Source organism: Leucoraja erinacea, chromosome 17, assembly GCF_028641065.1.
Source record: "Leucoraja erinacea ecotype New England chromosome 17, Leri_hhj_1, whole genome shotgun sequence".
Classification (NCBI taxonomy): Eukaryota; Metazoa; Chordata; class Chondrichthyes; order Rajiformes; family Rajidae; genus Leucoraja; species Leucoraja erinaceus.
Window position 1 is genome coordinate 6720085 of NC_073393.1, and position 17446 is coordinate 6737530.

General features: G+C 43.7%; 1 protein-coding gene across 2 annotated transcripts in view; it reads right to left on the reverse strand.

Annotated features, from left to right (window-relative positions):
* aktip (akt interacting protein) overlaps positions 1–17220 on the reverse strand; it is a 33101-nt gene extending 15881 nt beyond the window's left edge. The window contains exon 1 of one of the 2 annotated variants that reach the window (XM_055648438.1): positions 17089–17220. The gene's annotated coding sequence lies outside the window, so the exon portion shown is untranslated. Of the gene's footprint in view, positions 1–10806; positions 10829–17088 lie in introns of those variants that run through there. The other variant, XM_055648437.1, reaches the window with a different exon arrangement.
* Between the last annotated feature and the right edge of the window lie 226 nt (positions 17221–17446).

A 17446-nucleotide genomic window follows, 5' to 3' on the forward strand; every position in this document is an offset into this window, starting at 1 on the left:
TATTATTCCTTGCCATTTGCCTGCCCGGGCAGAAAGTTGTTGGATTTTGTTGCAGGGTCCGGCTGCTATGATTTGCTGCTATCCTATACCAGATTCACAGCGGCTCCCTTTCACCGTGCGTTTTGCAGAAGACACTCGCCTTTCAGGGACTATTTAGTTCTTTATTTTTTATTTTTCTTGGCTGACCGGATTTGCTGCAGCTCTTGAAGCCATTGCAACTCCTGTTTTAGGATATCGTACCGCATATCGCTAGCCCGGGAAAAATATCAAAGTTCGAAGTACTGTTTCTACTGAATGTATATCGCTTTTGCACCATCGTAAAGTCGTAAAATATTGTAATTCAAGGAGCATCTGTAGATACCCATTCAGCCTCCAGTCTCCTAAAGTACTTTTCAACTGGTGCCATCAGTTTCCCTACTGAACATATCAAACACTGTCCAAGTAGTTTGATATCTTCAGAACTCAGTGCTTCAATTTATTTACCAATCACCTATCTTCATACATTAATAAGTTTAGACACATTGCTTTTTGTACTATCATCCACGTTGCTTAAAAATCTCATTAATAGCCTTGATAGTCTTCATTGCTGGTCTGCTGTCCACTACTTTTCAAAAATCTTCTGGTACAAACTATACTTTGTCCGAGGAAGTCTGAAGAAGAGTCTCAAACTAAAACGTCATCCGTTCCTTCTATCCAGATATGCTGCCTGTCCCGCTGAGTTACTCCAGCATTTTGAGTCTATCTTCTTTACAACTCCATGGTGGCTTTCTTCGACCAAGTGTTCAGGTAATTATAGGCAATAATAATTTCCTCACAATGCAGATTAGGCTTTGCTTCATTATTTCCTGGATTCATTCCGTCGCCTTTCTCAAACAACACTGTATTGACAACTTTCCAATGTAAAAAGCCAATTCCCAAATAATTACATTGTTTGGGCTCTGCAATCTTTAAAACTACAAGATTTCATCAATTGGGTCCAAGAAACCCAATTATTTACTTCATTACTGTTGCATTGCTTAATTAATTTTGGCATGTCCATATTTCTGATTCAAATTAGCAATCATGGGATTCTCCCTATGTCCAACTCCAAATATTGAAACACTCAACATGTCCACCATTACTTTTCCCATTTACTTGCTGATTATATGAAACATGTGCATTGACTTTGCTAAATTTGTCCTTTCCATTATATTCTTCATTTACCTTTGTGCGTTCGTTAGCTATTCAGTGATATCTTGTAGTATTGCATCCAAGAGAATGGATCTGGTTCTGTATTATGCATTACATTTCTTGAACATGCTCCAGTGTACCCACAGGCAGTCTCGGACTCCTGTGGTGAACTCACCTCCACCCACTTCTAGACTCTCTTTAACCATTTTGTTTAGCGGTGAAGGGGTGAAATGGAAGAGTCGATGAGAATGTGGGGACAAAAGGTTATAAGAAAAGATAGTAGCGATGAATGGGATTGCACTGTGAAGCAAACTAGACTTGGTAAGATGAAATGGTTTCTGTTGTCACAAAATTATTAAGTATAATACAAAATAAATGTAGTTATATAGAGCGATAAACCCCAAGTACTAGGAGGGGAAAGATTTTGGCCAAGCATATACAAAATGGAAATAAAAGCAATTCCTATCTTGACCTCATATGGACAGCGATTTAAAATCATTAGCAAATATTGCATTTACTTGCTAAAGTTGTAGAAAAATAAAGCCAACAAAAAACATTCATCCAAAATCGTAATCATGGCCTGCGAGTGCACGAGAAGGGAACTGACAATTTCCTGCGATTGATTGATCATTATTAGCAGTGGATTGGAGAGAAACATGTGGGTTCACACACTACTGCTGAATGCACTGCGATCGGTCAAGATACATGCACTTGCAATGGTTTGCTCAAACAGTTTTTTTTCTGACAGGGGTCTTTCAATTTCAATTTTTTTGTAATGGAATGGTATTGAACATATAGCTGTGTCATCATATCTTTTCGTTTATACAACCTTCAGAATAGGTAAGGAAATTCTCAAGAAACAAGCACTGCAAAAATATTCAAGTCTAGTGCTGAATTGGGCAATTTTTCAAGGTGCAGGACAACTCTGCACAGTAACAGGGAATGTGCAATTGTCAAGCCCTCAAGGCCAAGAAAGTAGTTTCTAGATTCTAGATTTAACAAATTTTAGATTTAAGCAAAGCCCTTTCAAAGATACAAAGCAGAGAAGGCTCATTCTTTCTGTCTGTCACAATTTTAATTGTGCCCGACTTGGATTATGTTTGACTATGCAAGATTAATGCTGATCTTACTAGTTAATACATGAACTTTCACCAATACTTATCCTGTTATATATGAGAAGTTTGTCGATAGTAGTGGAATACATTTGGATGTGGTTAAAACATCAGATGGAATCTTGGACTTCATGAATTGAAGCACAGATTTCAAGAGCAAGAAAGACACAATGAGCCTTTAGATACAAAAAAAAATGCTTGATCTTGTTCAGTCACAACCGCAGTATTATATCCAGTTCTGGGCATCAAATTTTGGGAAAGACACAAAAACTTTTCAAAATGGCACAAAGATTTAGTAAAATAATGCTACAAACAAGGGAATTCATTCACTTGGGAAATTTGGAGAAAGCAAGGTTGGGTTTCGGCCCGAAACGTTGCCCATTTCCTTCGCTCCATAGATGCTGCTGCATTCCAGCATTTTTGTCTACCTCAGAACAAAGGAAGTTTGGATGCCAAGTGAGAAGGATATTTAAAAATCATTAAGGGTATAGATGGATTAGTCCAGCGGTCAAGAACTAGAATCACAGAATCACACTATATTCGCCAAGTATGTTTTGCAACATATGAGGAATTTCTTTTGCCAGGTCAGTCATACAATTAAAAGTAACAAATCACTCAAAAACACATTTTAACATGAACATCCACCACAGTAACTCCGACACATTCATCACTGTGATGGAAGGCGAAATAAAGTTCAAGCCCTTAGGATACAGATAAAAGAACTAGAGTCACAAGGAAATAAAATTATTTTCAATGAACGTGGCATGTATTTAGGGTCTGGAATATATTGCTTTAAGAGTAGCAGTGGGGCCATTCAATTGTAGCATTCATCAGGGAACAAGACATGTGAAAGGAAAGAATCAGCAGTACTGTGGAGGGCAAGACCAGTTTGACTGCTGCATACTTGACAGCTGAATAGCATCCTTCAGTGATAAAACCATTGCATAATTATAAACTGTTAAAAAAAAAAAATCCATGTACAATCTAGCTTTGAAGTCCCAAAGCATGCAAAATACTGGTATGTTGGTGTTGCGATCGTATTGGGTAACAAAAATTGGAGTGACTAACACGCAATTTCATGAATAAGTTTGCAGCAAGTCTCAACTATTCTATCATGTAAATAAATCCTTACTTCTAGGGATTCATTTGCTTTGTCTCAATACATTCTGAAAGCAAGACAGGCATTTACCCTGAGATGCAGTAAATTAAAAAAAAAAAAATTGTAGGTGCTGAAAATCTGAAATAAGAAACCGAAAAAAAGCTGAAGATACTCAGCAGGTCAAAATTGCTCACAATACTCCAAATGCAGCCAGACCACCGCCTAATCCAGCCTCTGCATTACATCCCTGTTTTTGTATTCTACCTCTTGAAATAAATGCTAGCATTTAATGTCATTTATCCATGTCCCCCAGATATGTTGCCTGAGCCACTGAGTTACTCCAGTACTGTTAATTTTTTTTGTGTATTGTGCGTTCTTTATCATTGTACCGCTGCTGACAAATTCATTTCACTTGCACTTTATGTGAAATGTGCCATAATTACATATCATAATTACTTCTGCACGGGAGTGACCAAATTGCCCCCAAAGTGTAAAGCTAGAACGTTTAGCTGTGACAAACAACTTCAAGCGCTAACCATTCAGGAATTCTAAACAATCATTCGGGAAACATAGAAAATAGGTGCAGGAGTAGGCCCTTCGGCCCTTTGAGCATGCACCGCCATTCAATATGATCATGGCTGATCATCCAACTCAGTATCCTGTACCTGCCTTCTCTCCATACCCCCTAATCCCTTTAGCCACGAGGGCCACATCCAACTCACTCTTAAATATAGCCAATGAACTGGCCTCAACTACCTTCTGTGGCAGAGAATTCCACAGATTCACCACTCTCTGTGTGAAAAATGTTTTCCTCATCTCGGTCCTAAAAGATTTCCTCCTTATCCTTAAACTGTGACCCCTTGTTCTGGACTTCCCCAACATCGGGAACAATCTTCCTGCATCTAGCCTGTCCAACCCCTTAACAAGATACAAGGAACTGCAGGTGCTGGTTTACAATAAAAGGGAAATGCTGGAGCATCTGAAGAAGGGTCCCGACCCTTTTCTGGAGAAATTGCCTGACTGGCTGGGTTAATCCAGCACTTTCGTCTTTTCATTCAGGAATCAAGTTAGTTAAAATTGCAAGTGTGGGAATTATTCAGTGAACAGAAATGAGAACCCTTTTAAATACCACTGAGTATTAGCTACATTCAACTTATAGGACTGCAAGCATCGTTTGGAAAAAACATACAACCCTCGGTATTTCAAATGCATGACTCAGAAAGCAGCTGGCATGAACATAACAGTCACGCAAAATACACACTCAAACCTAAGCCACCAGCAACTCATTCTGGACACACCCAACTAAAAAACAGAAGAGAACTCACCTGAAAGGGACTATACCTGAAATTTGATCTCTCACTTCAACATTACAGTATTCAGAGATTTTAAATTATTTACAAGACTGGATAATGTTCACTGTTAGCGCGGGTTCACAAATTATAATCGGAGTATCTTGCAATATCCAATATATCAAGACAAGTAAAATATAATAGTTTAGCGCATTAAATAATGGCTTTGTCAGATCCGAGGAAGAATGAAGGCACATCCCAATCTCTGAAGATCATGGAAAAGCAAAACATCTTTCATAAAAAATTGAGTTTCTAATTTAATTTATCGTCTGGCATTGACACCAAATTTTGAATGGGAAGACAGATTATTTCACTTTTGTAACATACTGTATAGTTAAAAGAGGCCCAGTGCAGTTTATTAACGAAAAGCACAAGAAAAGAAATCTTTCTACATAAATGGAATTAATGCATAGGAAGTAAGTAAGTTTTATTTATATAGCACGTTATAAGTCAACACACATTGACACCAAAGTGCTTTACATAAAATAGATAAAAAGTTTCCATACAAACCATAGAAAAATATGGTTAAAAAAATTAAAGAAAATGGACACAACACATTATAGAATTCAACACAAACGTCCCCCCATGGCAGAATCAAAAATTTTCCCCACTGTGGGGAAAGGCACCAGAAAGTTAAGTCCTCTTCCTCTGTGAAACACCCGAGGAAGGAACTGCAAATGTTGGTTAATGGTCTGAATAAGTGACTCAACCCAAAGCTTCACCCATTCCTTCTCTCCAGAGATGCTACCAACCTGTCCTGCTGAGTGTCTCCAGATTTTTGTGTCTAACTTTAATGGAATTAATGCACTGGATTTGTGGGTAGGAAGAGAGTAAAATGTGGGTTTACAGCATGATAGCATTGCAGTTTCAGAGAAAATGTCCAGGATATGGTAGGTTGGAAGATCAGGACTGCACCCTAGCTTACAGAAGGACCGTTCAGCGGTGTGATAACAGAGGGGAATAAGCTGTTCCCGAGTCTGGTGGTACATGCATTCAAGAAATGAAATGGCCATGTTAGGACTAGCAAGATTTCAGGCTTTAAACTGAAGAGAAAGCAGACATGAGACAGGAAAAAACTAGAGAAAGAGAAAGAGAGATGAGGTCCATAAAATGTTCAAGAAGGAACTGCAGATGCTGGACGATCGAAGGTACACAAAATTGCTGGAGAAACTCAGCGGGTGCAGCAGGATCTATGGAGCGAAGAAAATAGGGGACGTTTCGGGCCAAAACCCTTCTTCAGAGTGAAGAAGTGTTTTGGCCCGAAACGTCGCCTATTTTCTTCGCTCCATAGATGCTGCTGCACCCGCCGAGTTTCTCCAGCAATTTTGTGTACCTGGGGTCCAGAAATGTTTTGATCATTGTACATTGAAATTACACCATTTTCTTGCCCATTTACCCTTAATCTATACTGTAATTTATTGTACCTTAAAATAACACATTTTACTTGCTTGTCACTTCTAATTTACACAGAAAATGTGTGATAATCATACCTTAAATTGACACCAACTTGCTGGTTTATATTAAAAAATATTTTATATTACACCTACACCTACACGTAACATGATACCTGTTCCTTGCTCATTTACTCTAATTAGAGACAAGTATCCTTTACCATTGTATTTAAATGCTGCATGATTTCAAATCCAACTCTTAACAATTAGGAAGAAAATGATGATCCAACTACTTCAAAGATGATCATATTGTGCTACATAGCTACTCAGTCAAATTAAGTACAATGGACGGTACACAAAAATGCTGGAGAAACTCAGCGGGTGCAGCAGCATCTATGGAGCGAAGGAAATAGGCAACATTTCGGGCCGAAACCCTTCTTCAGACTGAAATGTTCGGCCCGAAACGTTGCCTATTTCCTTCGCTCCATAGATGCTACTGCACCCGCTGAGTTTCTCCAGCATTTTTGTGTACCTTCAGGTTTGTAGGCTAATTGGATTGATGTAATTGTAAATTGTCCCTCTTGACATTATTTGAAAATAACAGTTCCCAAAATTAAAATTTTCATTTCTTTTTAAATCCATGGTCAAATTATTTAAAAAAAGAAATAAGTGAATAATCTTTTATCTTCCTTTGTTCACTGGACATTTTCTGATTGCCAGAATTTGCAAAGTCAGTGACTATTAAGGAATGCTAATTGCTGACTCAATGGCGAGTCCATGTTGGAAATGCAACAATACATTGCATTGTGCAGCGAGAAGGTTTCCGACGGCCCGTGCGGCCAGAAGGCATCCTGACAGGCCGCGGCTATGGACTGGGAACACGGCCAGAGGGCTTTATCGAGGCGTCTCTGTCTCGATGCCTCCCGGATCGCCGCGTAGAACCCCGGCCGGGGCCTTGTCGATGGAAGCCCGGGTCGGACGAAGCAGCCGTCAGCGCCCACGGCTGGGGCTGAGGCCCAGCACCACAGAGGCGTGAAGCGGGGCATCACAACAGTGAGGCAGCGACAGTGCCTCGCGACGATGGGGCCACGCCGGCGAAGCCTTACCAAATTTCAAAATCCGCAGGGAAATCTCATGTCTGAGAAAGTTAATTGACATTTTAACTGAAGATTGCAAATCCAATAAAAAAAAGTGCAAATTTTCTACAGTTGAAGAGTTAAACGAAAAGAAAAGGCAGAAGTTAGACACAAAATGCTGGAGTAACTCAGTGGGTCAGGCAGCACCTCTGGGGAGAAGGGTGATGTTTTGGGTCGAGACACTTCTTCAGTGATCTATCTTTCCATTTTCGGTTTAAACCACCAACTGCAGTTCCTTCCTACATGGAAGTTAGGTTGGGTGAATGATTGCAGATGTGAAGAGGAAATTGTCATACTCTTTTAAACTCCACATTCCAACTTAACTGACATCCCAAAGCTACTAAAGACCCACCTGCGGAAGATATTAGTATAATGGCATGTGAGCAATGCAACGTTTATTACAGTCATTCAGCATTGTATCTGAATCAGATTTAAATTGTATTAAACCAAAAGTGACATAACATTCCAAACTATTTCTGACCAGGTGCAAAGTTCCCAGTATTCTATCTCCACTTGATTATCAACTTGCCCGTAGCAATTAATTGCAACACTATATTCTATGCTTCCCATTTTAATAATATTTTTTAAATTAGTTAAAACTGTTTAAGTTCATTTTCAATTCCAAACTTTACTGGAAATGATGTTTTGCAAAGTTCAAGTAAACTGAAGAAACAATGCAATAATACATTTACTTAGTGATTTTTGTTGCCTTTTAAAATAATTACGCTAAAGGAGCTTCTTATTTGTGAACACCAAATAAAGCGATAAATACACAACTCAATATTGTTACAAAAATCACACTTGCACAACAAATACAACATTGCTACATTAGTAATGTGTGATCTTCTGAAACTTGTAAAATCAGAAACTTGCAAATTCAAAAGTTTTCCTTTTGAAATCTGATTTTGCACAAAACAAATTAATTAAGTGCAAGGAGGACCTGCAGATGCTGGTTTAAACTGAAGATAGACACAAAAAACTAGGCTCAGTGGGTCAAGCAGCATCCCTGGAGAAAAGGAATAGGTGACATTTCAGATTGGGACCCATCTTTAGACAGTCAGGGGAAAGGGAAACAAGAGATATAGAAGATGTAGAGAGATATAAAACAGTTCAATGAAAGATATGTAACAATGAACAAGGAAACGGGCCATTGTTAGCTGTGGCCTAGGTAAAAACAAGTCTCCTGCCACTTTCATGCAAATGAGCATTTACACTTCCATGCTTAAAATGCAAATTGAATTTTGAATGCAGTTATTATTGCTGTGCATTAATAATCTATGCAATCATGCTTTGCATGGATTCGTCACCAAGAGCAAATTAATCATCAGCAAAATTTGAATCTTCCACTTAGTAGCAAGTAGTAACAATCCTACTTAGTAACAACACCCATTGAATAGTTGCTCTAGTCATGTGGCATACTTTCCATTCCAAGAGATAGAAACATGGAAAACAGGTACAGGAAGAGGCCATTCGACCCTTCAAGCCAGCACCGCCATTCATTGTGATCATGGCTGATCATCCACAATTAGTAACCCATGCCTGCCTTCTCCCCATACCCCTTGATTTTGCTAGCCCCAAGAGCTCTAACTCTCTTTAAAATGCATCCAATGAATTGGCCTCCACTGCCTTCTGTGGCAGAGAATTCCACAAATTAACAACTCTCTGGGTGAAAAAGTTTTTTCTCATCTCAGTTTTAAATGGCCTTCTCTTTCTTCTTAGAATATGGCCCCTGGTTGTGGACTCCGCCAACATTGGGAACATTTTTGTTGCATCTAGCTTGTCCAATCCTTTCATAATTTTATATGGTTTTATAAGATCCCCTTTCATCCTAACTTCCAGTGAATACAAGCCCTCTCTTCACAATCTTTCCTCATATGACAGTCCTGCCATCCTGGGGATTAACCTCGTGAACCTACGCTGCCTCAATAATAATAATAATAATAATAAATTGTATTTTCGGACGCCTTTCAAAGTCTCAAGGACACCTTACAGAAATTAACAGAAGAGAAAAAAACATAGTCGGAGTAAAATAAATAATAAGGACATCACCAATACACAAATTAAAGATAGAAATCGCTCTAAAGACAAAAAAAAAATCAAAAAACACAATGTGAAGAGAGCAGCGGCAGCTAAAGCGCGCCAGCGTCCACTCTCCCTTCCGCCAGCCATCTTGGACACAGACCAACATATTAACGAGGCTCAATAGCAAGGATGTCCTTCCACAAATTAGGAGACCAAAACTGCACACAATACTGCAGATGTGTTCTCACTGGGGCCCTATACAACTGCAGAAGGACCTCTTTACTCCTATACTCAAATCCCCTTTGCCATTTTTTTAAATTATTCATGTGGTGGATAACTGCAACAGTGTATTATTCAAGTTTGTGCTTTTAAATTTATATGATAGTTTCAATTAACCATTCACAAAAATGTAAACAACATTAAAAAATCCACATTTATTAAAATCAATTGCATCCTTCTGTTTAATAAAGCAGGTTACAAAGCCCCATCATGAACGTTACCTCAACACCAAGCTGCCCAAGGTATTCTGCTTGCCCATGTTATCCCATTGCACTCGAGATTAGAGTAGGCACAAGACATAGACTGTCCACGTCTAACACAGACTGAGAGTGGCAAAACTCAATTTTCCAGTAGATTCCATTCAGATAATGAAGCTGTTTTAACAATTCAGTCTTGATTACCTGTCAAACTGGCTCAGAGCTAGAACTATAACAAAGCCAAAAATTCCTTAAATTCCTAGCTAAAGTTGGCTTCACAAACTCTGCAAGTATAAAAGCTAACCTCGGTGTACTGGAACAGAAGATGGACAAATAAATCAGAACTAAGTGAAACAGCATCTTTATATCTTTGTGCTCAGATGATTGAAATCAGTTTGCAACGTAGAAGTTAACAAGGATAGTTTTTTTTATTCATCTTTTCCACATTGCTAACAGTCATTGGATTTATTTGTGTAATCTGGAAGTGTTACAATTCAGAATCAGAAGTTTATACAAAAGGAAGGCCAGAATAAAGTGTCCCATATTCACCATATCATCCCCTAGGTGAGACCTAGTTGACAGAAAGAATACTGGTGCTATTGAGGTGGAGAATTTTCCCAGCATCTTGACTAATAAGTACACCTCAGTCAAAAGCAGATAATGTGGCTAGAACTTCATAAATATATTCTCACATTACTTTATCATAATGGTGACTACACTATAAGAAAACATCTCACAGCCATCAGGCTATTAAACCTGGCTCGGACAAAACTCTGATTATTAATAACCACTTTCTGTTATTTGCACTTTACCAGTTTATTTATTCACGTGTGTATATATTCATATCATGGTATATGGACACATTTATCTGTTTTGTAGTAAATGCCTACTATTTTCTGTGTGCTTAAGCAAAGCAAGAATTTCATTGTCCCATCAGGGACACATGACAATAAACTCACTTGAACTTGAACTTGATTGCATGACAATTTGAAGTCTGAAGTTCAGAGCAACCATGCAACTAAAAATTATTTCGAAAGTTCCACCCTCTTACCTCACAAATGTATTTGTTTGATGTCATGTTGCAGCTGTTTCAGTTGTTGGTAAGGCCACATTTGGAATACTATGTACAGTTCTGGTATCTGATATATAGGAAGAATGTTATTAAACTTGAAAGAGTACCTAAAAAATAAGAAGGATGTTACCAAGTCTGGAGGGTTTGAATTATAAAGGAGAAGCTAGATCTTCTTTACCTTGGGTGTAGGAGGCTGAGGGATGACCTTAGATGTTTATAAAATCACGAGGAGCATAGCTAAAGTGAATAGCCCCAGTCTTTCCCTAGGATAGTCGAGTCTAAAACTAAAATATCTAGATTTAAGGTGAGCGGGGAATTATTTGAAAGGGACGCAAGGGACAACTGTTTATGTATGTGGAAGGAGCCGACAGCGAAAGTGGCAGAGACAAATCCACTTATGACATTTAAAATGGACTTGGACAGGTACATGGATAGGAGGGGTTTAGAGACCAGGGTCAGGTGCTGGCAAGTGGAACGAGCTCAGTAAGCAATATATATGAATGGATTCGGATGAAAAGCCTATCTCCATGCCGTAGAGCGCTATGACTCTATGTCCACTCGGCTTCGAAGTGAGATTGACCGACTGACCAAATGGTGCCAGCACAATAACCTGGCTCTCAACGTCAGTAAGACCAAGGTACTGATTGTGGACTTTGGTAGGGGAAGGATGAGGACCCACGATCCTATTCACATCAATGGGACGATGGTGTAGATGGTCAATAACTTCAAATTCCTGGGCGTGCATGTCTCTGAAGATCTTTCCTAGACCCAGCACACCATGCAATTATAAAGAAGGCACATCAGCGACTCCTGAAAGACTACGGAGATTCGGCATGTCGAAGAGGATTCTCCTAAACTTCTACAGGTGCATGGTGGACAGCATTCTGACTGGTTGCATCGTGGCCTGGTTCGGCAACTTGAACGTCCAGGAGCGAAAAAGACTACAAAAGTTGTGACCATTGCCCCGTCCATCACCGGCTTTGACCTCCCCACCGTCGAAGGGACCTATCGCAGTCGCTGCCTCAAATCATCAAAGACCTACACCATCCTGGCCACACACTCATTTCACCATTGCCATCAGGAAGAAGGTACAGGAGCCTGAAAACTGCAACGTCCAGGTTCAGGAACAGCTTCTTCCCTACAGCCATCAGGCTATTAAACACAACAACGAATAAGCTCTGAGCTGCAAAAGACTATATTATTATTGCATTATATTTGTAATTTATTGAACTTTTTATTTATTTTTTCTCTCTTCCCCCCTTATGTACTATGTTTACATATTCACATATTCTGTTGTGCTGCAGCAAGTAAGAATTTCATTGCCCCATCCAGGACATGACAATAAAACAATCTTGACTCTTTCACATCAAGGAAAAAGACCCAGCCTTATCAGTCCTATAACCTTGGTTGTAACTATACGAACAATTTGGATGTCAGCTGTAAGCTTGTTAATCATGCCATCTAAATTCTCATCCAAGTCATTATTATACAATTTAACTTTATACTACATTAATGCATGTTAGCAACTGTAAAAATAACTACCAGATAGAAGGGCAATCACACTGAACATTGCTACAATTTACTCATCACTTTAATTAATATCTTAATTAATATCTTATTTATTTCCTGGAATCACAAAAGGGAAACATACACAATGAGGTACTCATCACTAATCCATGTTGCATTATTTATTTGAAACTACATGTGCAACATATAGATTAACTAGATTACTTGCTATAACCCAAACTGTTCAGATACAAAAGGTCAGAAGAGTAGTTTCACTCCTCCCCCCCACGAATTTGGGGGGGGGGGGGGGGGGGGGGGGGGGGGGGGGGGACTCTGGAGGTCTCATCTATAAGCTTTTGCACACAGGAAGATAGATTAAGACTGAAATAGGTTCAGTTCCAATGACTTATGACCACAGATATCATTTATAAAATTTTCCTGAAAATGTCAATTGTGAGTGAGGAGACCTTAAATATTAAAGAAACCGATGCCAGCAGCTCGACTTCTTTCACTTTCTCCTGATCCTTGGTGTTAACATTTATTTGATCAAGGCTCTGAACAAGCATAGGATAGGTATTGCATAAAGGGTACTCACTTCTAACCTCTATGGTCGTTATCAAGCCACAAGTAAGTGCCAGGCAAATGCAGAGTAATATAGGTAGGAGGTTCCTGCTTTAAAAGGCACAATCAGGATGGTCAGACACAAGCACGTCAGGCTGCTGGCTGAGGAAGCCAGGGAAGGTCCGAGATGGGTGATCTTAGAGGTGCATAAAATCATGAGATGAATAGATCAGGTAAACAAAGTCTCTTGCCCAAAGTAGGGGAAAATCGAGAACCAGAGACATCGCTTTAAGGTGAGGAGGGGAGGGGGGGGGGGGGGGGGGAAGATAGATTCATAAGTTCAATAGATTCATGTTCAATCATGGCTCATCTATCTTTCTCCCTCAACCCCATTGTCTTGCCTTTATTCCATAACCTCTGATGTCTTGTTTTAATATAAACCCAAGGTGTAATTTTTAAGAATTAAGAAACATTTAGACAGGTGCACAGATAGGACAGGTTTAGAGGTATATCGGCCATACACAGGTAGGTGGAACTAGTGTAGATGGGGCATGTTGGTCGGTGTGGATAAGTTGGGCCAAAGAACCATTACCCACAATGCATGACACAAAATGCTGGAGTAACTCAACAGGTCAGGCAGCATCTCTGGAGAGAAGGAATGGGTGCCATTTCAGGTCGACACCCTTCTTCACTGATATCAAGGGTCATATAGTCCCTCCCCCACCCTAGTCATCATACTTTTTCATTATCACCCTGCCGAGTTTCACTGTTTCTATCACTCATTCTCACCTTCTCCACAGGCAACAACAGACCATTGTGGTCACCTTTCCTTGATCATCAATGCTTGCTTTAATTTGTCCTTTGTCAAATATTTCATTAATTTATTCTATGCATCTTTTCATATGAGAGTATTGTGTACAGTTTTGGTCTCCTAATTTGAGGAAGGACATCCTTGTGATTGAGGCAGTGCAACGTAGGTTCACGAGATTGATCCCTGGAATGGCGGGACAGTCATATGAGGAAAGATTGAAAAGTCTAGGCTTGTATTCACTGGAGTTTAGAAGGATGAGGCCATGACTCTATAGGGTGATTTCACGAAAGGTCACTGGAGCGTAGACCCGCACCCACGTGACCGAAAATCTCAAGTGGAGGACATGCTATACATCCGGTACACGTTAGTGAATGGGAAAACACGCACTTTCCCACCCGTTAAAAACATCGAAAACGGCCAGTTTTTGAGCTGCAATTTACTGTGCCAGTCGGGGTGACTGTGAGGCACAGCTACCTAGATTTTCAGTCCAAAAAAAATATAGAAACTAAGGTAAATTAAAGAGGGAGCTGAAGGTGCCAATCCAGCGGAAGTGAACAGCGGACATTTGCCGTGGAGATTTAAAGGTCCAAAATATCGGGAATTATCGCGTTTGCTCGCTGCATTTCATCAATAAAGATAAAAAAGTCAATAACGCCTTACTTTTGATGAAATGCAGTGAGCAAACGCGATAATTCCCGATATTTTGGATCTTTAAATCTCCACGGCAAATGTCCGATAAGCATTTCCGCTGGATTTGCACCTTCAGCTCCTTCTTGAATTTACCTTAGTTTCTATCTTTTTTTTGGACTGTAAATTTAGGTAGCTGTGCCTCACGGTCACCCTGACTGGCACAGTAAATTGCAGCTCAAAAACTGGCCATTTTCGATGTGTTTAACGGGTGTGAAAGTGCGTGTTTTCCCATTCACTAACATGTACCGGATGTATAGCATGTCCTCCACTTGAGATTTTCGGTCACGTGGGTGCGGATCTACGCTCCAGTGACCTTTTGTGAAATCACCCTATGCCTATGAGACCAGTCCTCATCTCGGACCATGTGGCCCTGCACCCATCCCCATCTTTGAGGCCTCAGAACCCGTCCCCCATATCTGTGACCCCAGCACCCGTCCCCATCTCTGGGGCCCCAGCACCCATCCTCCATCTCTGTGGCCCAATCACCCATCCCCATCTCTGTGGCCCCAGCACCCATCCTCCATCTCTGTGGCCCAATCACCCGACCCCATCTCTGTGGCCCCATCAACAGTCCCCCCATCTCTGCGGCCCCTGTACCTTTCCCCCATCTCTGGGGCCCCATCATCCACCCTCCATCTCTGTGTCCCCACCCCCCGTCCCCATCTCTGTGGCCCCATCAACAGTCCCCCATCTCTGGGGCCCCTGTACCAGTCCTCCATCTGTGGGGCCTCTGTACCCATCCCCATCTCTGGGGCCCCTGTACCCGTCCCCCATCTCTGTGGCCCCATCATCCATCCTCCATCTCTGTGTCCCCATCACCAGTCCCCCATCGCTGGGGCCCCTTGTACCCATCCCCATCTCTGTGGCCCTGCACCCATCCCCATCTCTGTGGCCCTGCACACATCCCCATCTCTGTGGCCCCTGCACCCATCCCCATCTCTGTGGCCCTGCACCCATCCCCATCTTTGGAGCCTCAGCACCTGTCCCCATCTCTGGGGCTCCTGTACCCATCCCCATCTCTGTGGCCCCAGCACCCATCCCCCATCTCTGTGGGCCCTGCACCCATCCCCCATCTCTGGGGCCCCAGCACCCATCCCCCATCTCTGTGGCCCTGCACCCATCCTCCATCTCTGGGGCCCCAGCACCCATCCCCCATCTCTGTGGCCCCAGCACCCATCCCCCATCTCTGTGGCCCTGCACCCATCCCCCATCCCTGTGGCCCCAGCACCCATCCCCCATCTCTGTGGCCCTGCACCCATCCCCCATCTCTGTGGCCCTGCACCCATCCCCCATCTCTGTGGGGCCCCAGCACCCATCCCCCATCTCTGTGGCCCTGCACCCATCCCCCATCTCTGTGGCCCTGCACCCATCCCCCATCTCTGTGGCCCTGCACCCATCCCCATCTCTGTGGCCCTGCACCCATCCCCCATCTCTGGGGCTCCTGTACTCATCCCCCATCTCTGTGGCCCCTGCACCCATCCTCCATCTCTGTGGCCCTGCACCCATCCCCATCTTTGGAGCCTCAGCACCTGTCCCCATCTCTGGGGCTCCTGTACCCATCCCCATCTCTGTGGCCCCAGCACCCATCCCCCATCTCTGGGGCCCCTGTACCCGTCCCCCATCTCTGTGGCCCCATCATCCATCTCTGTGTCCCCATCACCAGTCCCCCATCTCTGTGGCCCTGCACCCATCCCCCATCTCTGTGGCCCTGCACCCATCCCCATCTCTGTGGCCCTGCACACATCCCCCATCTCTGTGGCCCCATCATCCATCCCCATCTCTGTGGCCCTGCACCCATCCCCATCTCTGTGGCCCTGCACCCATCCTCCATCTCTGTGGCCCTGCACCATCCCCATCTCTGTGGCCCTTGTACCCATCCCCATCTCTGTGGCCCTGCACCCACCCTCCATCTCTGTGGCCCCATCATCCATCCTCCATCGCTGGGTCCCCATCACCAGTCCCCCATCTCTGTGGCCCTTGTACCCATCCCCATCTCTGTGGCCCTGCACCCATCCTCCATCTCTGTGGCCCCATCATCCATCCTCCATCTCTGTGGCCCTGCACCATCCCCATCTCTGTGGCCCTTGTACCCATCCCCATCTCTGTGGCCCTGTACCCATCTCTGTGGCCCTTGTACCCATCCCCATCTCTGTGGCCCTTGTACCCATCCCCCATCTCTGGGGCCCTGTACCCATCTCTGGGGCCCCTGCACCCATCCCCATCTCTGTGGCCCTTGTACCCATCCCCCATCTCTGTGGCCCTGCACCCATGCCCCCATCTCTGTGGCCTTGCACCCATCCCCCATCCCTGTGGCCCCAGCACCCATCCCCATCTCTGTGGCCCCTGTACCCACCCCCCATCTCTGTGGCCTCAGCACCCATCCCCCATCTCTGTGGCCACAGCACCCATCCCCATCTCTGTGTCCCTGCACCCGAGACGAACCCCCAGCCCCGCCCTCCGCGAGCCCCATTGACTGGGAGAACGCGCGCGTCACCGGCGCCGGGCAGGCGGATTGGCCGCCGCGGCTATCAGTCAAGACGGACCGCGGGCCGTCACCCCCACGGTAGCTGCCGCGAACCGTCACCTGAAGCGCGCGGGCGGGCAGAGGGACGCGGACACCGGCGGCAACGGCTCCTGCCAACACCGACAACTCGCATCCCCATCTCCTCAGAGAGCGGCGACCGCAATCTTACCCTGTAAACCGCTCACACCGCCGACTCGCCCGCATCCTCCAGCGCTCGCCGATGCCCATTAAAACACAGCCGCGGCCGACGTCCCTCCCCGCGGCGGAAGTTCCGCCCCGCGCAGGATGTCCCGCCCTCACTCCTTCCGATTAGCTGATCGGCACCTTCCGCATTCCCTTGCGAGGCAGCGGCGTCCTCCTATAGGCCGCGGGGGGCTGTCAATCGGGGTGTCACGTGGGAGGGGCAGCCCAGCGTCGACCCCCCCCTTCCCACCTCCACGTGACCCGCCTGTTGTCACGGACGCCATCTTTGATTCTCAGTCAACAAAGCGGCGGTTGCCGCCCGCCATTCCGCCCGCCCGCCCGCC